This window comes from Chelon labrosus (assembly GCF_963514085.1).
Source record: "Chelon labrosus genome assembly, chromosome: 11".
In the NCBI taxonomy this organism is placed as follows: domain Eukaryota; kingdom Metazoa; phylum Chordata; class Actinopteri; order Mugiliformes; family Mugilidae; genus Chelon; species Chelon labrosus.
In genome coordinates, this window is record NC_140344.1 from 9,502,643 (window position 1) to 9,528,898 (window position 26,256).

Below are 26,256 nucleotides of genomic sequence, written 5' to 3' on the forward strand. Positions count from 1 at the left end.
GGAATCCATGTATGTGGTTTTCCCCTGTGTCTTTAAGAAGTAGTGCATGCGTGCATGTGTGTTTGAGGCTTTCATGTGCATTACCTAATTCCACAGTGAGCGAAGCATCTGCATCTGTCCTGGTGTGTGTGTGCACACATGCATGTATGTGTGATGGAGTGTGCACACATCCTCCTCCCCTCCCCATCCCCTCTGTCCCCTCCCCCATCGTTGCCTTGTAAAGCCGACAGAGAGCACACTAAGTTCATCTAAGGACAGGGAAATGCTTTTCTTTCCAGTGTGAATCATTTTGGAAAAATGAGCCTCTGGACTGAATTGCCCCAGCAATTTGGCATGTTTCTCCATTCTGCTTTATTGTCTATTTTGGCTGAACTTGCAGTTCTTCATTTCACTGCCAAGAAAACTTCAGGTCCTATACAACAGGCAAAGCCAGTTTCTGAGTCAACCACAGCCTGTAAGCAAATAAAATAAATCTCTGCAAAATAATAAAAAAAAAAAAAAACACCATAGCTTCCTGTTTAGATGGGAATTCTGAAGAGAAAACAGTGATCTGTGTCTGTACTGTGTATCGAGTGCCCCCCACATCTAGCACGGACAATACACTTCTGTGGGCTTCAAATAAAATTGTACATGGGAAATGACGCCAGCCCACTTTTTATAGAAGTGTTTAGATTAAGACTTGTTTTTAAAGCCGTTTTCACAGCACAGTGCTCTCGTGCAGTTTGGGGAAAGAAATCTGCAGTGCAGTGAAAAGAAAGTGGGAGTGGGACCAGGGTGGGGGGAGTAATTTTGCAGTCTGCCAGCCCCCTTATAATTCTGCTGTTCCCCCCATCAGAGAGAGCAGCAATGGAAGAGGGGAGAGGGGAGTGGCCTGTGTTGGGGTTTGGATGAGCCAGTGGTGGGCTGTGGCAGCCGGCAGCTGGGCTCGCACTATACCTATGTCCTCCAGCTCCAGCCTGAATTATGAAGGCTCTGGAATGGCAGCAAGCCTAATTACAATGACTGATTGCCCGTCTGTTGGCATTTCTCAGATGGTGATTGTCGTGTGTGCTGGGTACAGGGAGGGGCGGAGGAGGGTCATTTCTCATTGGCCTTCCCCTTCCTTTCTTTGCATGCGAACAGCCAGAGATTGGGATCTGATTGGCTGGAGAGAAAAGAGATGTTTCATGATTTGGTGAGCCAGAGCTGGTGGAAAGCCAGAGACAGGTGATGTTGCACCGTTGGTGCATTGTAGACTGTGCAGCCTTTGGCAAAAACAAATAAATAAAAACGGTGTGTTATACCACAAGAGAGGGATGAAAAAATTTTTTTGCTCTTGTAGAATTATCACGTGAAATCCTTTTAAAGCTTTTTAGGTAATCATAACAATCGTGGCTCAGCTGTTCTCAAAATATGAAATAATTTAAACCTGTTGACTCTGTACTGTGCATCTTGAGCATTTTTATTATCTATACCCCCTGGCACTGTAAAATGAAAACATAAAAGGAAAAAGAGAGGTCTTGAATTGGCCATTTGTATGCCAGCGGAGCACTCAGAGGTGTGATGTGTGTGTTAAGTGGGAGCTGGTTTTAGTTGGTCTGCCCTGCTTTGTCCACTGCTTTGGCTTTTGTTCCTCCAGTAATGAATTGTGGAAGCCTTGGCTTCAGCTGGAGTGTCTCATAGCAACTGAAAAGAGAGAGGGAGCGCTGAAAGGCCAGGGGAGATCATGTGTTTATTTCAAAAGGGCAAGACAGACGAGGCCATCATTTGGGCAGTTTTGTGAAGAGGAAAAATGAAACTGGACAATTCATCCCATCCGGACAGGACTTTATTTCTTACCTTTATTTTAAATGGTAGCATTTTAGCTCTTGGGTAAGCAGCAGCAGAGACTTTACATATAATGCAATGCAAGGCAATGGTGGAGTAATGAGACCATAAGACTAATCGTAAACAAAAAATAAAAAAACGCACGCGGTCAGTCAGACATCAAGTTGTAGTCAACATCACAGGTCACAGAATCACATACTGAGGTCAGTAAATGACAGCAAGGTAAATACAAATGAGTTAAGAAGGTGAAATAAATAACAATACCATAAAAACAACGATGGAACAGATCATAAATAGACATCACCTGTTTCTATGTAAGGGCACAGTCACTGAGAAATGTCTTTAAAATGAATACTGTCTAAGTTTAGTCCAACAGCGGAAGGAATACAACATTTGGAGGATCAGTTAGTTCTCCTCTGGGGTAAGTAATAATCGCGACCTGAAGGCATCACTGTGAACTCAAGTCAGACTAGTGTCAAGTGGCAATAGCCTTCCTGGGAAAGAAAGAGTTAAGAATCCTGATATTGAATTTGCTGTCGTGAAATTAGTTGTCAAAACAGTTACCAAATCCCATGATCTAATCAACTAATCATTTGAGCTCTAATGGTAGGTGTCCTCTGTACCTGACTTCGCCTGCTGGTTATATTCAGATGCTTTGTTTCGACCCCTTTGGGCAGATGTAAACATATAAAAGATGGGTTTTTTTCAGTCTCAAAGTAACTAATTAACATGTCGCATTTTATCCGAATTAGTAACATAAAACTTTCTCAGCAGTTTTCTTGTTCACCTGAACTTGACTCTGTGTTTATTACCCAGTGATGGTCAAACATCTTGACTATCCGGTGACAGCGTTGATTAACTGAAACCCAGTATTGCTCTGTGGTCATATCAGTTCTCAGGTTAGTTGGCAGCTTTCACCTGAACCGAGATGCGGTGTATGTGATTTACTTTGTGACCATGTACAATTATTTTTGCGATGGTGAGAATGGACACGTGTGTGAATATAGGTGCATATTTACACCGGCCTGGTTTTTCATTAACCGACAGCCAGTGCTGACGCCCGACCATGTTTGCCCTGTGACCCAGACACTACCTGTCTGCTGCCATGGTTACTGGGACAGAGCAGGTTTAGTGGCCTGACTCCAGGGATTACTTTCCCTGGTCTTAACAATCAGGCCTGTACCCCAGTGACTGTAAAATGGACCAGGCTGCACCCTAACAGTTTAGGGAGCTCTGCAGTTTGCCCTGGCGGCCTTTAAAACTGTCCTAAGTGCTGTGCGAGGGATTAAACCTGCGCAGCGTAATTGTTCTGGTGTCAGTGGCTGTCCCTTTGTGATCAGGTTCACTTGAAGTGATTAGTTCTCGTAAATGAAAGAGCTCACTGAGCTCACTGAAGTGCTTCAGTTAAATACAGATGATGAATCAGTTTTCTTTGTCTCTCTGAGCTGTAGATTTTGTCCCACATACCAACAACCTTTCCTTCTGTCTTCTCAACAGGGCGAAAATGAAGAGAAAACAGAGACCCTGAAATAATTGTGAGTACTTTTTATGTACACGAGGTCAAAACATCTGTAACATATAATGCCCACATAGTCTCATAATATATGTGTGTAGTTTTGAAATGTATGTCTTTTAATCTTTTTAGAAACCTGACTGCTTTTGATGATTGGTTTGATTGAATTACTCAGTGTGCACATGTACAAAACATGCTAATATATATTATATGTTCTCAATAGACCATCACGTTGCAGTGCACTAAAAGGCAAAAACACAAATAGATCTCCACTAAAGAGGATGTGTCAGTAAAATTGTAGAGCTGTGTTGTATTTCACAGACGTTAATTTCATTGTGTCCACTATTTATACATGTTCGACATCTCACATCTGCTACGCAACAATGCACATGCGAGACAAGGTTAACTTTTTGAATGTGAGAAGGTGTGATTTAGTTTTTCAAGGCTTCATTTGAAAACTGAAGTGCACAGGTTATTCTGACTTGTCCTCTCTGTGTCAGTGAAATGTTGACAGGGCTTAATTTGCTGCCCGCTCCAAAAACTTGGTCTTGTCTGGCTGGCCCGGATTGGCGTTGACATTTTTATTGCCGTTCGCTGACTGCTCATTGTTATTTATGTTGCCTTTGATTTTGTGATTAAATACCCCACATGGCTGTGGAACTGGCTGGAGCAATGAAGGTCAGCGTACTCTCTCTGGCCCAGATTTAGTGTGACTTAGCAGAATCACAAAGGTTTCTCTGATTCTGTCCAGTGACTTGCAGTCTTACAGGTGTCCACCAGATGCTGCAGGCAGCCTGCACTGTCCCTTGCATGTCATCCAGTGAAGCTGTAATATTCATTTTGGAGAAAGGGGTTGGAACTGTTTCCATGGTGTTAGGATTAAATGTAATTTAGTTGTGCATCATATAAAATAGGTCCCATTTCCAGCTATTAAGTAGCTTTGATGATGCATCTGTTGGAGAAATTAGCCTGAGGATTATGTGATTGAAGATGTGTCTTTAATTCCAGCGGTTTAATGCAATTTTTTGGCGAGATGATGAAAGCGGACATTAGAAATAAAACATTGCAATATGTCAGTTATAATCGCAGTTTGGACGTTAGCATGGATTTTTTTCAACCACAGCTTTCAAATTATACTCATGCATCAAATGTTGTAAGAGATTCTTGAAAGTTGAATATTGAGGCAAAGGCCGCACAGAATTAAGAGCTGCAAGTGCGAGTGAAAACCTCGTTCTTCTGGCAGTATAATTTGAATCGTATGTAAACCTGCTCGAGAAAGAGCGAAGCGGGGTTCTATCTCACGTTGAGCCGAGCAGCTTCACAGTTAACTTTGTGAACAAAGCTAACCCCGCCACAAGGCATGCTGGGAAGTTTGGCTGCTGGTGCCTGCCAGTGTCCAGAGAGCGGCTCAGAAAATCTTCGCAAGGGCTGAAAATGAAGTTTGAAAGTAAGAGGAGCAACAGCGGTGAGAGCTCCCACAGCTGTAGGCTCAGCCTTCTCTTAAAGAGATATTACCAAAACATTCCTCAGTCATGGACATGGAAATGAGGCTGCACAGTTGAGCGCTGTTTAAAAGTGGTGTGCATACTGCTAAATGCGTTTCTTTTCGAGTATCAATAATAGTATTTCTCCTAATACTAAAAATTTTGACTAGAGATTTAGTCAGAGGCTTACCAGTAAGTTCAGTAAGTGCAATTTAGTTGTAGGGCTAAAAACTGACATCAGAGTTTGTTATATTGTGTGGAAAGAAAGTAAAACATTAAAGCAAGTCACTGAAAAGAGGCTTGTAGCATTCAAATTTTTGTTTTTAATTTGGTTCATATTGAAATGAGCAAGCAGAAAGAAGCTTTGGTTTCTTGCTCAAGAGCACCCAACAGGTTGCATGGCTGATGACTGGCATTTGTTGGAGCAGAAATCAAACATTCATCGATCTTAGCACTCATATTTCTCTATGTGACTGCAAGAAAACATGATTGAAGATAATTACTCGGCCTGCTATATAGTTCTAAGAGGACCGAAAAAGCAGCTCCAGGTACAGTTTTACAATAAGTCATTTAAATTTAGTGAGTAATTTAGCTAAAAGGTTGACTTCACACACTTCTCACCTCTCACCTTTCTTTCCTTAAAAATAATCTCGCTGGTCTTGTACTTTTAATCATGGTTGTGTCCAAACTTTTTCCACATGTGGCAATATTTAAAGTTAAAATGTTTAGTAACAATTTATCATTTCAGTTTCCATTTTGAATTTTATTTGGCACTGAAGCTGACACGGGCTCGGCCAAGCAAAGGATTGTAGCGTTGGTGGTCAGCTTTGTGCTGTGGAAGCAGCCGAAGCCCAGCTCAACGCAGTGGTAGGCAGCCTGGAGGGTCCTGAGCCTTCACTTCATAGCTCTCTGTTTGGCTCTCACACATTGTGCCATTCAGAGCCCGGACCGTATATTCATCCTGCTCTGGGCACCCCACCATTGTGAGAGCGGGCTCACTGAAAAGCCTTCAGGAGTCTTTGGTGCAAGCAAGTCAGCGCTATTTGCATTTGTTCCAGTCTCAAAGATTTTACAGGTCAGCTGAGACAGGCAGCTATCGAACATGCGAGAACATTTTCCTCTTTGCTGTCATCTTCATCTTCCTTGTGTCTTTGTTTTGTTGTCTCTGATTATTTTTCCAGATTGTCCTCTTGTCTCTTCATGCACTGAGGTGCTGTATATTGTCTTTATTGGTCTACGTTTCACAAGAAATAGTCAGATCAAATGGAGCCAAAAGAAGATATTATCGTCTACTGATTTCACTCAGTGAATGCACTGAAGTCATGGTACTATTGAGATGAAAGCTTAGTCAAACTTGGCTCAAAAGGATGCAATTCCATATTAGTGTAAGTGTAGTTTTAAAACTTTAAACTCCTATTGCTTTACTTTCTATTGCAGACAAGCCAGAATCCATATCTCTATCACTCTCCATGTTGATTAGGGCAGAAATACCTTTGTTGGCATCTAGGGTAGCAACAGGGGATTGATAGAAGAGAGAGTGGTAAGAGCCAGCATTTTATTTCAGGCTTCCTGGAGGGCGGACTGCAGGAAGGCCGGGCAAGGGTTAGGCCAGAACCAGAAAACCAAAACAGCACTCAGGCAAAAGCGCCTAATCACTTTAATTAGCCTAAGCCTACCTTGTTGGAGTCATCGTCAGGTTTGCTTTCAAGTGTGTGCGTGTCTGTGTGTGAGAAGGAGAGAGAGATTAATAGAAAAAGAGCAAGAGAGAGAGAGAGAGAGAGCGATTGAGATAGCCTAGCTGAGATGTGTGTGAATTATTGAGTTTGAAATAAGTCGAAGCTCTTCATTAAGCTTCATCATTTAAAGCCTGACAGATAAAAACTAAATGTCAGTAGACTACAACAAGTTTTACTCGTTTGAACTGAGCCTTCAAGGCTTCGCTGACTCATTTTGATGAGTAGGAGCCCAAATAAATCTCCAACAGTTTTAGTATGTTGTTTTGGGTTACATGGCTAAAGTAGTATTTCGTTACGAAAATGCTAAAAATATAATTGATTTCTGAATTCTATTTCACTTTCTTCACCAAGCTTGGCTCTCTGACATTTTGTAACACACCATTATCCACAGCAGCAGCAAAGTGTTTAGCCAGAGGCCAAATGATGTCTTACATATATTAGGTTAGCTTGAGAGCTAGTAACTAATGGTAGTATATTGGCTGTAAACGAACCTACTGTTGTTGGGAAGGATAATAGGTATGAATTTAAGATCTGTGAGACACCCAGAGGTTGAAGTCTACACCAACCCGCTGTCTGTTGGAACTTTAGATAGTTAGCTGAGATATAGGCAAATAACACAGGGTGGTTTGAATGGAACAAGAGGAGAAAAGTACTCCAGGTGATGCTGTTATGAGTTGCGCATTTGTTCACTCATGTGGCATGTGAAGAAAGGTAACTGCGATTTGAATAGTTTGCTTACTTGTAGTAAACAATAGAGTTTAGTAGTGGTGTTCATGCAGGTTGGTCTAATCTAGGGTTCTTCTGACAGTGCAAATAAAAACGCTTTGGAGCAGGATTTAAAAATGACCTCTTAATGAGTGAATTGGGCTGTGGAGAGATGATATGCAAAGCAGTCGTACTGTTTTAGGCTACCATAGAAATTTATTATGGTGAATGTATTCAAAGTTCACCATTGGTTAAAGGGCATTTTGTGGCTTGCGGAAGAAAAGTACTTCTCTGAGTGTTTCAGCTGTTTCAGTAAGATGCAGTGTGGTGAACTGTAGGCTAGCAAAGTATGTAGCTGTTGCAGTGCTGAAACTTTTTATGTTTCTGACCGTTCATTTATGTTGTTAGGTGACTAGTTTGGTCCCATTCCTGTTTCCTTCATCAGTCCATCTCACAGCTCGTCCAACTTGTCAGGGTGGTTGTGAATAACGCACTGTTGCACGAACACATACCAGTAGCAAAAATGAAAACATAGCGTTCAAAATTATGTTTACATTAGTCCATAAAAGCTGTAACTGTGAATCGTTGTGTTATGAGCCTATCATGTCCACATAGGTGGCAGGTCCTATTCCACTTGGCCTGACAAGTGTGTACAGTACACCAAGTGCACCAAGAGTGTTTGAAGGTGCGTCACAAGCGACATTGCTTTGACAGTGAAACATAATAGAAATGTCTAAACCCTGCTTATAATGTAGAAATATTTGAACTAAAGTTCATAACATTCAATTCAAGGTGTGGTGTTTTGCATGCTGCTTTGCATTGTTAAAATCTCTTAGAGAAATTAGTAGCATAATGCAAAAGTGTGGTGGATGCAGAAGCAATTTATTCATTCGGTTGGTGACACAGGTTTGCACACAAGCCACAAAAGGGAAAACTTAGCTTGCCCTGGGGCTTTCATACTCCATAACATAACACAGAAAGTTATTTGACCGCAAGTTTTTTGCTTCTCATGTTTAGGCAATGATATTGTGTTATGGGATGTTGAAACCACTGATGCCTAGTTGACCTTAACTCGTTCGCTTCCACTGTCAATCAATGCATCTCTTGACAGATCTGTCCATGAGCAAACTCTCTCTTCCATTCTTTTTACATTTTAACAACTCAATGCAAGTGCATGAGCACCTTCACCTTGTCAAGGAGTTAATGTGACTCTCATTATCTGTGGTGCTGTCCATCTGTCCACTGGTGAAATGAACCATATGATCTGGTGCTAGAGCAGGACAGGAACCTGTCCGGCTGCTTTAAGGATATGACGTCTTCAGCAGACGGGATGTCAGTGGGAGTTACCTCACCTCTCACAAGAGAGGTGGCACCAGGACACAATAGAAGAGACACTTTCAACATTTAACGCTTTAATCCAGAGAGTGCTAGATTGCAGGCAGTACAAAGGGTCGAAGCAGCAGCTCTGGGATAACAGTGCTTAGACACAGCAGCACAGGCATCTGTGTTGGAATGAATTTGAAACTGATTTTGACAGTGGATGTCAGAAGTACAACTGTTGGTTAAGTGATGTTTATGTTTGAGCATTTAACCTGTTAGGAGCATGTGATAGTTGGCATTAAAAAAGTAGGTTAATCTTTTCTAAACCTATAATCCTTAGTTGGTATCAGATAAGTTTTACATGCTTTTCTGTTCTTTTCTAAAAAATCTCTGGCACTATATGTGTCAAACCAGTTTACCAAGTTGGTTGAAAAAAACAGTAGAGATTATTTGCAAATATTAGTTGACTGGTCCACTTGTTAGGCAGTTAGAGGACTCTCTCTGCGATTCCACTATTAGGTTACCAGCCTCTGTATCCTCTTAGCAGGGCTTGTGGCCCCTCCTCCCTAATGTATGAACCTGGCAGGACCAGGACGGCTTGGTTCTCCTTTTCCGTGCCCCATCCCCCACCAGACACAGTGATGGCACTCAGTGCCAGAGACACCCCTCCCTCCCCTCTCTTCCCTTCACCAACACTCTTCTCTCCTCTCCGCCCTCCCTTCCCTCTCCGCCGCAGGCAGACCCAGGCATGGGATCTCCATCTGTGCACAAAGGAGCCTCCTCTATCTGCATACGCTGCACATAAAAGGGCCTTTTGTCATGAGCTCTGCACACATGACCGTCCGCCTTTCACCCCGCTGGAAAAAAAGATCACTCTCTCCAGCAATCCAACCCCACCCCCAACACCAGACTCAACCCCGTCCCTCGTCCCCCGTCCCCCACCCCGCCAGATTTTCGTTTGCGGAGACAGAGAGCGCGAGAGAGAGGGAGAGAGGGAGCGAGCGAGAGAGAGAGAGAGAGAGAGAGAGAGAGAGAGGGTGAGTGAGACAGATCTACTCTAGGAACTTTGTCAAATAGAGACAACCATCAGATGGGGCTGCTTCCATCACTCCAAAATCCAGTTGTTCTATTTTTCATTTCCCGTATCATGTCTACCTTCTCCCTTTCTCTCTCTTCTGGGGTCCTTGTGTGCCCTCACTGTGAGGCATCAAGGCTTTATAGCATCCGCCATGCTGAAATATGAATGTGCTCCCATTTTTTCCTGTCGCCCTTCCTTTCTGCAGTCTCTGACATTTAAGGGGCATTAGTGGTTGGTTCTGTGCCAGATTTTCACCCCCCAGCTCCCCCGCCCCATATCACAGAGGCACAGGCTCAATTGACAGCAGTCCGAGAGCCGAAGCTTTTTTCTCCCTCTCATTTCAATGCGTCCTGCCTTTTAACCCCTCGGCCCCACTCTGCTTAGCAGAGACAGAGGTATCTGTAATGTGTAGCGATAATGACGAAAAATTGTTCGCACACGTGAGCACCGTATCAAGATGAGACAAGGCCCAATTCTCGACCATTGGGAGACAATTGGGCAGCACACCATTTTGGCTACTAAATATGACAGATATTGGTGTTGAGAGATTTTGAGTCAGGGTGGGGACGGGCTAAAGACACAGAGGCAGGCTAATACACACTGTCAAGTGCACTGGTGCTGCCACAAAAAACGCTTTCCTCAGCGTTTCCTTTGAAACACACACGGCCCTGATGCCTTGCTCCCAGCCAAACGAGTGTGGATTTTGGAAAGCCCTCTAGCTCATCTTGCTGTCGCTGCACACAGGCCTGTGGCGGAACGGAAGGATAAGATTGACTTCTCCCTCCACCGCCATGTCCTCTACTTGACCCTCTGCCTCTCAGAGCTGGTGTGAGAGGTCAGGGGCTGTCATACCCCAGTTTCTCGCATGCTGTCGGCACCTTTTGTATGATGATTATGATGATGATAGTGATGGGCGCACCAGAGAATATTATTCACGATTGATATCAGCACAGTTTAGCAGGAGGAGTGCATATAATTTACAGAGACGGACCCTGAGTAGTAATAATTTAGCATCTGTAAACTGTCATTTTTAACATTTTAAGCATCTGTGACCACCCTACAAAAATTTTATTGTTTCGTGAGACATAATTATGATGATGATGATGACGATAATAGAAATGATAATAAATAAACATTGTTTTTTATCACGCACGTCGCATTAAATACAACAATACAAGTGTCTTTATATTAACAAGAGAACAACAACTTGAAGCGTTTCCAGGCAAAACAAATAGAAAACAGACTTCAAATATTTAGATCATTTAATCTTTGCTGCAGTGTCAAAGTAAATCTATTAATCTGGAATATACTCTGTAAAGTAGATACAGGCCTCTGTATGAAAACATAGAACAACCAGTTGTGAATACACGAGAATACACAAAGAACTTCTTGTGGAAACAACCACTTTATAAAACGTGCATCTCCTCTGAAAACCCAGCAGTGTACTTGCATCAGGAATGGGCACAAATACAGAGTAATAGAAAAAGCCCTGCAAATGAATTCGTCCACTCGGAGACACTGAACAGTTGTTATTCCAAAAGACAGGGAACAAGGTACACCATACACCATATTTACATGGAAGTCTCAATAAACAACCATGAACCTTAGAGACCATATACTCTAACATACAGACCACCACACACACTAAAATGCACTGTAGAAATAAAAATATGATAAAACGAAAATGTGTACAGTTGCAGACCTGTACAGTTCTGGCCAGAGGTCTGTTTTCTTTGAAAAGTGAAGCATATCTTCGACAGATATTATTTTGCTCTTTTTAGAAATAATATTTTGCAGGAATTGAAAGAGCCACTAAATTTGCAGAAATAGCCCATGGAGCAAGGCGTGTGTTTACGCAGCTGTCCTATGAAGCGCTGCTTTTCTCCCACATAGATAAATATCCTTCTGCTAATAACACTATACGCATCAATTATAGTCTGTCAGCCCAAGTGGAATTTACCTAATCAGTGTTTTTATCCACTTTTTAAATCAAAGTCAGGCCTCTGTCCCCTTTTAAAGGATGCCACAGGTGGGGTTATATTCTACAGACAGCTAGAAATAGATATCAATCTCTTTTAGTATTGCTGAATTGGGAATTAGATGAGTATCTAGAATATTTCCTTCCTCGCTTGTTGCCTTTGAGTAAAGATATTTTGCGACTGAGCTAACTCTGCTGTGGTAATCAGAAGGAATAAAGTGCTGTGAAGTGACTCAGGGCCCGAAGCCTCAGTGGCACTGCGTTGGAGCAGGCACCAGGAGGCGAGCATGTTTATGAAACGGATAAAGTGTATTAGGTGCATGTTTTTCTGTTCTCAGTGTGGCAAGGATGCTAAAAAAGAGTGTGTAAGATAACAAAACAGCACGCATAAAGTGTTTGTTGAGGCAGCGAACTGCTGAGTGCGTATGGCTCGGCTGTTGGACTCCTTGCAGCCCTGCGGCGCAGACACAGGCGCTGTGACGTGGCCCCTAAAATGCCAGGGCTGTGCACTGCCGGCTTACTGATGAGGGAGAATAAAACAAAATGGCCAAAGCTGTTTAAAGAAGGTACTAGCAGCCCTCAGGGGGAAAAACTGCAAAGAATAGAGTTCAGGTATGTAGAAGTCTGATGCAGCAAGTCATGTGGAGAGAAAATGAGGTTTTACTTTTTTAATTATTACATTATTATTATCATTGACTTTTGAGAACTTGTCAACGCACCTCAGTCACCTCAGTGCTGCAGATCAGTCCAAGGTGTAGTGTAGCCAACACACCGAATATTTCCTATGTGTCTGCATACAAGGTATTTCATATAAAATATGTGTGTTCAAATTATTATATTGAACTCTATAAAAGGTTGATTTCATTTGAATAAATATTTAAGGATTTTACCTTTGATTTCTCCTTTCATATATTAATTTAAACCAAGTTTTTACTTGCTTCTGCTATAATTCATATAGTCCCAAATTAAAATTTAAATCTTTAGACTTTAGGTTAAATCCATACATAATCAACGTGTCATTTTAATGTTTTTTGTCTTGACTTTGTTAAAATAGCGTTCAGAAACATAGGATGGAATAATAAGGAATAATATTAAATAATAATAATAAAAAAAAGATACTGACACCCTTGTGTGTTGACACTGTGTTTTTAATGTATTTTTCTCTATCTATAACCTTAACATGTTTAGAAAAGGTTCAAGAGCAAAATCCTGAAGGAATAACGTTTCTTTGCTCAGCCTATATCTCTCTATCTATGCATTAATTTACTTTTAATGTACGGTTGTCAAAATGACTTAATATTATCGATATTTTAGTCTGATGTGGATTTCTCGCCTAAGCTGCCCTCGTTCAATGCTGCCAAGCAAAAGCGGCCCTGATCCAGGACAATATGTCTGGCTGTTGAGGGGCTGCCAGAAGTAGTTGTTAGTTACAGTTAGGGCGCGTCCCTCTTAGGATAGGTTGTCCATTCCGAGGTCTGATATCGAAAAAGGTCCATAATTTCCAGCTTGTTCCCAGGAGTAGCTCTCCCTTGCACTTTTTCCCCTCTGTGTCTCTCTTCCTCCTCTTCTTCTTTCCGAATCCTGTGAGAAAGAGCAAGGTGAGTTAATTCTTGCTTTGAAAGAAGTCTTTATTCCTGCTTCATTGTTGAGATGAATTGATCCGGTGTGTATAATGCAGCCACAAATTCAGCTTTCTGAAAAACTGTCTTTAAAATCATTTGAAGCACGAGTCAAGATTAATTGTGAAATTAATTGTCAAAAGCGAACTGATAGGTGTTTGGCACATGTGGAAATCAATGCTCTGAACTGCGTTTTGATCAGGAAATCATTTCAGACGAGGCCGGTTGAACTGAAATCCAGTAAAATAAAATAAAATAAATCCAATAATAACTGAATCAAACCAATGAAGCCATTTTGCAATATATCATATTTTGAAATGTTAAAATAAATAGATTTCTAGTTGCATAACAAAGGGTGTTAATTAATTTTGAAATAATGGGTTTTTATTGTATTTTAATTCCGTTAGATATTAAGATTATGTTCAGAAATTGTGTGTGTAGTTTACTGTGACTAAAATTCACACTACAATACAATTCTTAGTATTTGTTTTAACAACATTAGAAAGTTCAATACAAACACCATGTTGTTAATCATAGCTTTCTACAATTCTTATAAAAAAAAATGCATTTCTGTCCCCAGAAGAGAAAAATATAACTTTTACTGATTGCTGAGGATATTGTATATGTGCTACAGTGTAAATTTATTTTTTTATTTTTTTACAGAAACTAAAATTTAAAAGATTAGAAATATTGTACATGTTAGATGATTTTAAACAAACACTTAATACATTATTAAATACTTCTAAAAATATATATGTATAATTATTTGCGTTTTTGTTTGTTTTTTAGTTCCCCTCCCACATTATGATAAAGAACAAAAAGAAAAAGAAAGTTTTATGTTACATGTAATTACACTTAATTACTGCATATTTTTGCTAAAATACTTCTTCAACTTTTATTCATTTATTTACTTATTATTTTATTTGTTTTGTTTCGTATAATATACAAGGGCAGGGATTAACCAGAAATGAACCAGAAGTTTCTCGGCTTTATTAGTAACTAATTCAAAATCGAATATAGATGTCCTGTTTTCAAATGCCCTGAATGAATTCTGAACTACTATTAAACCGTGTATATTAAAGTAAGTGCTCGGCTGTAATATCAACACGTTTTTGAACTTGAACTTTGAGAATACACACCTAGGGAAACAAAAAATAAAAAATAAAAAATCACCCTGTATCCTGATATATATCCTTGTGTTTTATTTCAGAGATAGCCCCAAATGGTATGTTCACAGGCAAAGAATTTAAACATGGTTTCATTATAAGTTGTTATTAGTTACTGGCTTGCTCCCTAACCCTGACACATAGGGTTAAGTGAGCTCAGATCGGCTGTTTGCTTGTACCCCTCTGCTGATTCAAAAAGTAACGTCTGAATAATACGGCAGAAAGAGTTTGTGAGGAAACTGTTCTTTTCTTTTTTATCATCCAGGACAATCGTCTATTTCGTCTTGTGATATAAGGTATATATGGAACGTCACTACTGCGCATGTCTCGTGTCCGCCATTTTGTGAGGAGAACTATATTGCACATGCGACCATTTTATGAACACATTCTTTTAAGTTGCAGCCTTCGAAAACAACTAATTTGAACTGACCATGATTGATTAGGAGTTTAAACTCACTGGAAATACAGCTACACACGTGACCCACGGTCTGCCAAGTGCAAGTCAAACGTCTTTTCGTTTTGGAGCAGGAGTGCATTAGCGCTGCAAATACCGAGCAGAGATAATACTGAATCATTTATTCGTGTTTGTCCAGACAGCATTCATTTTGTTCAAGCTGTGCTGCACCTTGCAGTGGCACTCTTCATTCCTTGCCCGTGTGTGTGTGTGTGTATGTATATCTCAGACAGAGGGAAGAAAGTGGCGGTCACAGTCGGCTGCCTAAGGTGACTGCTGGGGTCAAAGGTCAGGTTGTGTTAATAAGATGTGATGTGCTGCCCTGAGACCTCAGTCCCATGAGGGATAACCCCCTAATCGGCATTAGTTAATGTGTTAGTAATCTTTACCTTCTTAAAGCAAACAGCAGTGGAACATTGAATGGGCCCGCTTGGCCTCCCGTGTAACTCTTTTGACCTAGAGGTCATGGCCTTTGTCCCTGCTCGATGGGGAGTGCCCTCAAAGGTCTCGGGTGTAATAGAGAAGTTGTTTAGACACGTGCAGGGCTTAAGCAAGACCACCTCATAGACTCTGCTCTTGCTCCTGGAGAGTATTAAAGTCTTCCTTCATATTGAAGGGATACTTTGTGGTTAGCGTTTATCCCCTAGAATCAGTCCATTGGAATATTTATGTGTTTTTATGTGCCACATATCATGACAAGATGTTTATGTAGTAGTGGTTGCTGACCGAGCACACAGCCACCCTTCTCTTGCTCACTCCCAAGCTTCCTACTGCCTCCTTGATGCCTGCGAATGCCTAAGTGCGAACGTTGTTTGTCTTTGTGGATCCCCCTGCCCACTGTAATTCCATATTCCTCCCGCTGTCCTCATTGTTTCCTGCATCAGTTGAAATGAAACTCTAGAAAAACACTGCCTTTATATTACGGCCTCATCCTGTCCACTTATCTGAAGTCACTGTAATAGAGACCATAAATCACAGAGACACATTTCTTTTTAAAATGGTTAAATATGTGTTTAATACGTTCTCCTAGCTGGAAAACATTGCAGCACGTGTACTGTTAGGTCAGGAGCATGATCAACACAAAACCAGACAGTTTGTTGAAGGCCTTTACGTCCACAAAATTATTGTGGGATAAAAAACGAAAATCGGATTATTTTTTGAAGACGTTATGTTGACATGTGCAGCGTTTGCGTCGCCGTTCAATTCAGTTTAAATGTGTACTTATTCCACTGTGTAATATGTCTAATATGCCCTTTCTGTGCTTTATATAAGATACAACACTGTCATGTTATAGTCATCTGACAATTTTTACAAAATCCACCGAGGAGTTCTGCACCGTAGAAGGTTCTTGCTTCTAAAAACGTAAAACGAATGAAACTATGTCGAGCAGAGTCTATAACATGGCGTCGTCTGCCATTTTGTTTCACATCGCTTTATCAATTGGCCTGATTTGACCGACTGTATGACACAGATGTAGCAGTCTCGTACTCTGGAAAAGAGCTGTTGCCTCCTCCCCCCTTTTTTTCGCGTGCGCGTTTAAATTTCAAAAAAAAAAAAGAGCTGTTGATATGAATCAAACGTTCGTCTTAAGCCGGAAATAAATACTAGTGGTAGTAGTAAGGAGAAAGGAGGGGTAAAGGGCGCAAAGGTGCAAGCCTCGCCGTTGCGAAATTCAGCTGAAAGCGCTTTATTTAGTCGCTTTAAAACGCCCGTCCTCGTTTCAGAAATATGATCAGTTGTGACGGAAAGGTTAAGACGTGACAAATAACTGCGACACGTAACAGAGGAACAATGCAGAGGAGCACAGTGATAAAACCTGGCAGCAAACCCCAAACTGTATCCTCGAATGAACTTTATGCCATGCAAAGTGCAGTATGCACACTAAGCATAAATTCACAAAGCGTGTCTCCCTGAAACAGCTAGGTTTAATCCTCTAGATACTTTCTGTTGATCCAAATTATTCCCAAATAAGGTCTCTTAACATATACACGTGCCAGCTTTATACATTGAAGCCATAATGAAGTCATGGGTTTCTCAATTGGTTAAAACGCATGGCGAGATGTGACGTACAACTGCACTCCTTCTAATAGGATTCTATAGCTCCTGCCAGTGTAGACGCCTGAACCGAGCACGCATCTCACTCAGTGGGAGCAGCACAGAGGACAAATAAATTGCCATCTAACCCACTTTTCCCGCACTGTGTAGTGTAAATAACGCTAGCATTTCCCCCCCTCACTGTCTGGACGTCGCCTTTGGCCGGCTGTGTTTCTGCTGAAACCTGTCGAGCAAAGAGGAGTGCAGAGGGAGAGGGTAGTTTCTGTGGAGAGTCCTGTCTCTGTGCTGCTGCTGCTGCAGAGAGGGATAGAGCCGGAGAGGAACGGGGTGGTGGCCGTGCTATGAAAGCAGCCCTCACAAACTGTGCAGCCTGAAGCAGTTGCAGCCATGTTAGACGAATCTGCGTGAGCCCCACTAATAATGCAGTGCTCTCCAAAACCAACAGAAAGTTTTCACAGAGTAAAAGTAAGAAAAGTTTAACCCCCACCTTTTTTCTCTCTCATAGGCTCTGCTAGGCATGAAGTCCCCTCTTTAATTCTCAGCAGTTTCTAAAGCAGAATCAAAATAGTTCCTCAGTAACAGATACACTTTACATATCCCCTTACTCCTTTTGTTTCCTTATAGAGCTCCTGAAGTTCAAGGCCGAGGGGAAAAAGTTAAAGCCACGAGCTGTGCCATAGCAGTTTTTAGAACCAGAGCCAAAAGAGGCAGGAAGTTGTTGTACAATAGCGTTACAGTAATCTGCCACAAATGGAAAAAGCCAAATGCTGATCGCCGAGTAGAGAAGGTGGCAGAACAGACAGAAAGAGGGAGGGAGGGACAGAAGGGGAGAGAAAGAGAGCTAGCGTGTGTGGGAGCAAAGAATAATCAATACAACCTAAGATGGTGGAAGCAGCCCTGCTGTTTAGGTCTCCCCCTCTTGTCCCCTCTCTGCCTCACTTACTCCTAATGTAAATCAGTGCATGGATTTGCTTTGGACAAATTGTGCAAAGCCATTATGTGTTCTTCTTTTTCCTCCAATCCGTTTTCAACGGGACAAATCGTCGTCTCTAGGGGAGGTTTCACTAAATTTTCTCGGAACTGTTGAATGTAGAGTACCGGGCAAGTGGCAGCTGTTTTTCCTCGAGGAAAAGCAGCGGAGTCTCACCCAAAAATGCTTATCAGCCTTTTGACTTTGTGCCAAAATAGCTGCAAGGGTTCAGCTTCAGCGTTCGGCTTGCTTTGTGACAGAGCCGGGGCAAGGAGGAGGGTCCTAGCTGTGTGTTCTTTGCCACATGTTACTGAAATTAACACTCTCCATGCTTTCCTCTTTCCTGCGCGTATCAGAGCGAGCGCGTCTGCTCTGTTCGGTGCATTCGCGCCAGTCACTGTGGCATGCCGAAGAGTTAATGCACTCCGAGAGTGTGTGTTCATTTCAGTGTGTGCTTCCAAGTCTGTTGGAGCGACAAGAGCTCCACTACAGTAAGAGATAAGGTTAATAATTCAACAAGCTCTCAGAAGTGTTGCATATTTCAAGGATCCTTCAGCAGGGCAGCCCACTTTGAGCGGCTATGTATTTTCCCCTTTTCCGTGCTTTTTCTTTTCACTAGTTGATTTAGTTGCTGAGGTACTGTAGTGTATAGTGTATCCCAGTATGGCGTGTGAGTGTGAGCACTGCGTCTGCGCACTACCGGAGGAGTGGATTTCTGTGTCATTCTTCTTCCTCCACCCCTCCCACATTTAGTCCTTTCCACCCTCCCACTCGCCCTCTCTCTCTCTTTCCTTCTGTGTCTCCGTCTCCCACCCTTCTTATGCTCCCTCCCTTCCTCCCTCCGCCTCCTCCCTCGTCCCCAGTGCAAATACAGTTCCTTGCCGTGTTGGACATGTGATGAAAAAGTGACTGGTTCGCGCGCTCCGCTGCACCTCCTATTTCATCATCAGCGGAGCTTTTCTCCCCTTCACTGTGCGCTTGCTGTCTCCTCCTCTCATCCTCTCTCTCTCTCCCTCTCCCTCTCCCTCTCTCTCTCTCTCTCTCCCTCTTTTCTTTTTCTCTCTCTGTTTCGGTTGCTCCCCTCTTTTTGCTCCAGCCACACGCAAGGGGGAGACTTAAGCTCTGCGAGGGAAAAAAAAAAAAGAAAAAAGTCTGCTGCTATTTCTACAGTCAGGGCCTCCCCACAGCCCGCCCTTCCATAGACGGAGCTTTTTTTTTTCACTCACTACTAGCTGGATTTTAACCCTCTGCCTCCAACTAGCTGCACAGCAGCTCTGCAAAACCTGGCAACAAGTTGCTTTTTAGGGGCCTTTTTCATACTTTTGGCTCACTGATTTTTGCATCACTTTGGATTCTGGGCCAGTTTCTTTCGTTTTTCTGTATTTTATTTTCAAAAAATTTACCGCATCTTCACATTTTTTCCCCCGCCGATGGGTTTCTAGTAGTATTTATGTGATTTCTTTCATTTTGGATGGAAATTTGTGATGGCGGTGTCGCTCCAAGTGATGGGCCCTGTTCCACCTGGAGTGCCAGGGCGGCGTTTCTGACGGGTAACCTGCTTGCGGTGGGGCTCGTGGTCTGGATGACCACTATGGATGACAATCAGGGAACGTGACCGGTGTCTCAGCGTGGTACACATGTGCATGCTCAGTACCAGTGACTGCCGTGAAGTACCGCACCTTGTTCGTCTACTCTGTCCTCTCCTTCTGTTTCCCTTCTGTGTCCTCTGTTTCGCTGTCTCTCTGTGTCTCTCGATCACCCTTGTTCTCTCTCTTTCACACTAACTCGCTCTCCTAACAGGGGAATAAGTGGTGTGCTGAGCCGGAGCTCTTTCTAGGACAGGTGCCAACTGCAAACAAAAGAAAATAAAAGGCAAAAAAAAAAAAAAATAAAAAAAATGATTGTCGCAAATGCGAAATTCAAATTGTTGTGGCAAAATGTCAGCGGTAGCGCTTCATGTTGTGTCTGATTGTGACCCACTATTGCTCTTATTGCATGATGGTATGAAGTTTTAAAACTGCTGTTGTGGCCAAAGCTGTTGCTAAGACAGGGGTTTGAATACTTTGCCACACTTATTCTAGTGAAGGCATTTTATTCGGGAAGAGGGAGGGAGTAATGTGGGAGAGCAGCATATAGACTGCTGAATTATTCATGTGCTCAGCCAAGGCCGTGACTGGACTGGTTGTGCTATTTGCATGCATCAGACATGCTGTTTGTCTGTTTGCTAACATTCCTCATTCAAAGACTTGTTAACTAGCAGAGGGGCTTAGCTGGAGCCTTGCAGACAGCCTCATGGCCTCCTATTGTTTCAGGCCTCGCCAGGCCTGGACCCAGCTGGTGGCAGGCAAGCCGTGCAACCCTGAGCTTGGGGCTGAGACAGTGGCTGAAAGAGGGTGCTCAAGCTGGAACTGGGGCTGAGGCACGGCTGTGAGCAGAGCAGTCTGAGGGAAATCGCCGGGTCTTGCAAGAAGCACCAAACGGGAGCTTATGGCTTGCTCCTCTTCTTAGCAGAGATGTGGATCAAAGCGGAAAGCGCTGCCAAAATTCACGCCCAGACTGGACATTTACCATCTTTGCTCTCGAAAATGGGTGAGTATCTGTTTTAATCGAGTATGCTTTTTGATGGTTTCGATGTAAGTTTGTCCGTGTGTTTGGTTTCAGTGCTAAACAAGGCTCCTTGTGCAAATAAACATTTGATGCACTTGAGATTCTTACTCAAAGTTTCTTTTCACCTTAGCGCACATCTGAATCTAAAACTCCGCATACTCATGTAGTTTGCGAACCGCACGAACAATAGCAAATATCAGATCGTAACATGTGTAGCTTTAGATGTATCAACGTTTTTCTGCAACTTTTCCCATCCCTCCACAAAACCCTTTAAGAGTTTACCCATGTAGAAACATAAGTCATAAATAGCCCTTCAATTGCTGCCAGGATAATCCTACTTCGTGGTAATCAGTGGAAGGCCACAGTTGTGGAGGTATTTCATATGAGTGATGCGGTTCGGGCTTAGTATGCTCTGCATGAAGAGAAGAACGTGGTGTACTGATCGTTTTGATCAGTTTAACGTTGTTAAAATCTAGACTGTCTGCTAGACTTCGACAAACATAGTGTTTATTTGTGTATTTCTTTGAAAAATATGTTTTGCGGGTAGTATTTGTAGTTTTCCATTAAGTCGACGCATTAGAGGTTGAATATAAAGTCGTCACTTTGACATGAGCAAGGTATTTGCTTGTGATTTTTATATTTATGTTTAATTTCTCAATTTATTTTTCGTTTGCTTGTTTGTGTGTTTGGGTATCCGTACCTGCGCAGGATTTAATGTGATTCATGGGCCGCATAGTAACCTTTTGTGCCAAGTGCATTAAGACTTTTGTGATTATATCGATACACATCAGGACATCCCCCGGTTTCATTTAAAGGAGACATAAACCTGGGTAAGCAGTCGTGAAGCAACTCCACAAAAACAAAGTGTGTTAAATAATCAGACACATATTAATCACGGTTTTCAAAACGCCTTCTACGGTTAATGTGGCGTATTTGCAGTTTATTGTGGGGCACCTTTCATCTTTGGCTCATATTTGTTTTCTCGATATATGGTTAGATGTTAGACTTTTTGAAGGGCAAAGCCAAAGTGATATTAGTCAAAGCTTTCAGCTGATTAAAGATCCAGTTTTTCCTTGCACGTGATTATGTGCATTCAAATGAATGTAAGTCCTGCCTAACTAGCTGGGGACACATGGTTTTGGCTGGCAGTGATTCACGCTACTCCACCCCTAAGGCCTTTTAGGCAGTGGATGGCAAGGGTCCAGGAGAAGGTTGCATGTTGAGGGGCAGATGGCAGAGTGTTAAGGGTTTTCAGTATTTTCTCTCAGTGTAAATGTATACCTGACCAATACAACAGCCTGGTACAGCCCACAGTGAGACATTCAGTGCACAGACAACTTCTGCTCTAATCCAGCTACACAGTAAAGCCAGCAATGACACACACATACGCACACACACAAATACGAGTACACGATCAAATGTGTATTTATTTTGTATAATTTATCAATGTTATTCTTGCAGGTTAATAAACCTGCAAGACTGAAACGATTTTTTAAATATTTGTTCCATTTTCTTTTCTCATTTTACTGAAACCATGAAATGGTCAATTTATTCAGAAAATAAATAAATAAAAATCAGACAGAAAAAGTTTCTTTTAATAGATTTGATCAGTTCACATATTTTTATTTATTTTCAAAGAACATATTTTTTAAAATGCATATGAACGTCAGTGTTTCATGAATACACTGCAAAAGAAAAAAAAAACAACTCTAGGCCACAGCTGCAAATACAAGTTCCCAAACTTGAACTTGACTCGAACTTGAACAAGAAAACCTGGATTTTTAGTAAAATTCTATTTTAATAATGAATTATTTTGTAAAATGTTAGTTAGTGATGCTTAAAATCTGGCAAAAGTTTTAAAAATCAATAATTAAAATGATAAAAAATAAAGCATGAATAAATTATATATTGTGGTTAATTATTGCTACAGTGTTCACTGTTATTATAATTAATTATTTTTATTCTAATTTGTTATTCAGGCTTTTAAAAAACTTTCCATTTATTTTTTTCATTTGTGGGTTACATTAAATCCACTTTGCTGTGTTTGAATTTGACATGTCCAAACATATTACGTGTTACACAGAGTAAAAAAACAATAAATGTGGCAAAATTACGTTCTCTGTATTTTTTTTCTGTGGAGAACGAATAATTTTAAAACTTGAAAGCTCAACCATAGAGTGTCAAAGAAAGAATATTTGTAGGTGTTTTTTGTACAAGCATGCAGTACATACAGAGTAAACTTGACTATCTTGCATAAAACAAAATAACTTAAATTATAAAAAACGGACAAATAGTAAGGAAGACAAAGAAATGGTTAATGGATACACACAAACAGCATATTCGTGTGTGTGTGGGGAGGTGGGTGGGTGTGTGTGGTGTGTGTATGTGTGTGTGTGTGTGGTAAAACAATGTAAAGAAAGATGTATATGCATACTTAAGTGTTTGTCTTCCACTTGTTGCTGGATCACATGATCACATACTTATTTTTGTAAACGGCTATGATTTTTTATTTAATTTTTTTTTTAGTTCAGTGGAATATTGCTTTTTGAACTTTGACAGCAAAACCGTTAGTCGAGTATCTCATTATCGCTCTTGGACTTTCAAAAGATTTCAGTAAACATTTTTACATAATATTAATGCCACAATTCTCAGAATTATTATTTTTTACTATTTACTATTTTTTTTTATTTGTTATTCAATTTTGAATCCAAATTGCTTCAAGTGTGTTACACTCAGTGATCATATTAACATTAAAAGTCAATCCATGTACATATATGCAGACAAGAAATTTAGAGCAACCTTCTCTTAGAAACTCCCAGTGTGAGCCATTGCCACATGACTGAGTTAGTTATTATTCAAAATAGTAAAAAATAAATAAATAAATAAATAAAAAGTTCCCTCAAAATCAACATAGTTTGGGAGTGTAATATTGTAGTGCTGGCGTTGTTCAAATACAGATAGAAGATGATTTTGACATCTAGAGAACTTAAAATGTTTCCTGTGTACATTTTGAATGGCCTCGTGCGGTGAAGCAGCACTGTACAGACTACTGTACGTCTGCAGATCGGAGTATTTCAGCCAGATTGAAGTGTTGAGTATGTGGTTTGGGCCATGTGCTCCGTGTATTCTTACTAGTGCAACACACAGTGAAAATGAGTCATTCACCAACACATCACAGCACAAAGCCACCAATGCACTGCTTCATTTGTTAAGTGGATAAATTGGTGTTTAAGATGATGTGATTTTGCTGCATTTATGAGCTTTCTGTGATGTGAATTCCATCCAATTTCCTCCTGACTAATATGAAATCCAGATTGGAGTGGTGAACGTGGGCCAAGTCCTCACTCACTGTAAATATATATTTTTTTCTGCTGTAATAATGATGCCTCTTTTATTCCTACATCTCAAGAGGCATCAGTGGGCTGTTTTGAGCAGAACAAAAGGGAAAACCCAGGGTGATGGAAGATACGTTGTTGATGTTGTACGTTTGAGGTCTCTGGAGGACTGGGGTTAGGGTTAGGGTTAGGGTTAGGGGTTTGAGTGGCATCCACTTCCTGTGCTGAAATGCTGCTAGTCTGATGAATTAATCAATTCACTTAGATTTTACTTATTACTTATTCAATAAAGATAAACGATCTGCTGTTCATTCATTATGAATTGTGGTATTTTCATTATTAGGTTTAATTATTGTCCAAGAAATCAATTTTTATGTTCATAGATCAATATAATTCCTACATAAACTACTAGACCCCAAGGTGTAACTCTCTTGAAACAAGCAAAAAAAAAAAGAAGCTATATTTTACTATTTTAAATATAGTCAATGTATATGCTCAAAACATGAAGAGGAATATATTTCCATACCCTATGGTATATGGTCACTTTAGGTCTCGTCTTCTCTTTGAGAGACTGGACAAAGCGGTGCAAAGCAACACTATGAGCAGATTAGCAACAGCCGAAAAGAAATCAAGCTGGACTGAAATCTACCGCTTTGGCAGTCTAATACATGTAACGGTCAAAGTGGATTCCCAAGAACCCTTTGGTACCGTTGTATTTGGCTGTTCTCATGTCGGCTGGTATGTAACATGTGATTCTGGCTTTTTTTTTTTTTTTTTTTTTTTTTTTTTCATTAGCAATTGTTTGTCAGAAGAAAACTCTCTGCTGTCTTATCGGATCAAGTCTCTGTGGTAGAAGCTGACCAGGCTCCCTGTTGCCCTCCTGAATGTAGAATAGCAGATGAGTGGATCTGCAGTGGCCACTACAGGCTGTGGCACTCTCATACAGGATGTGCAGTAGAGTACAGTAGAAAGTAGGCCAGGCCTGAATAGAGAGGAGAAAAACTGGACAAAGAGGCCAAGACCTCGATACACACACACACACACGCATGCATGCAACGGCGCCTGTGCAAGCAGTGAAATTATTGCACAAAAAAATATAAAGGCTTTTTAAACAACATAATTACAAGCACATATGCTGAGCCATTTACTGTACATGCATGTCACTGATATACTGTATAGTACAGTGTAGCATAGTAAAAGTCTCTAAACCTGCTTTTCCTCAGCCCTCTCACCATACATGGAAGCCATTAGTCCCTTCCTCTGCTGACTACTGAGGATTGGCCTTTTTATTCTCCCTGTGTTAATCAGGATGTCAGCTGGGAGTGTCACATGTAATTTATCCGCAAAACCACAGCGACTCCGCAGAGACGGTAAGCACAGTCGTAATGACATAATATTGGACTGGGGGAGAGTTTCAGGGGTGAGAGATGATGTAGATTTTCCTCCCCTCTACCTATCCCTCTTCCTCCATATGTTCGGAAACAAGACCAACTTTAACATGGTTGCTTTACATCACGGGCTGAGGTCAATGAGTTTCTTCCCCCAAGTTTATTTGTCTAAGGACGGTTCTCTTACTCACTTGCCGTACAACTAGAGTCTTTCTGTTGAAATCAGAGCATTCAAACAACTTTCGTACGGCAGTTTCGCCCAAGTAGATAAATATTTTAAATCTTTAAATGAGGCTCAGTGTGTTCAGTATGCATTTTAGAGCATCACGTGCGAGTGTCTCTCAGCACACGTCGTCAGGACAGATACTTGTTTTATGTACCTGCCAGGCAAAGCGATATTCCAGATAAGCCCGAGCTGCACCCACTCAGCTTTCCTTTTCCAGCACTCATATATTTCTTCAGCTTTTTGGCCTGCGCTGTCGCCAAGGCAATTTAGTCGGAGAAAAACTGCAGAATCAGCAACATTGTTCCACTTGGAGGTAAAATTGGAAGTGTTGAAAGGCCTCGCCTGCAACTCTCCAACTATCAAAATACTGTAAATCCCTTCCTTCATCTCACCTCCACTTCATCACTTTCATGCTGTTCATCAGCGCTGAGCTAAATTACGTCGGCCGCATTTAGAGGAATCCGCTGCTTTGGGTTTTCTTTTTGTTGCTCATTTTGGTTGACTGCAATTTCGACTGATTTCTACCATGGAGTGCAGCACTCCAGTAATGTTTATATATCCAAGTTTCCTTGCTTACACTGCTGTGTTATTATAGACCCAAATACAACACAAAACTTCATCTGGAAAACATTTTGTAATAGGGGGCAGTTTTAAAAAATGTATATGTATATACTGTATATTGTGTTTTCTTACGAAACTTGCAGCCATCACTGTGGTATATAGTGATATACTGTAGACTAGCCCCTCTGCACATACTCGCCCAGGCTTCATGAGTCATCAACATGTATAGACACACAAACAACACACCCACACTCA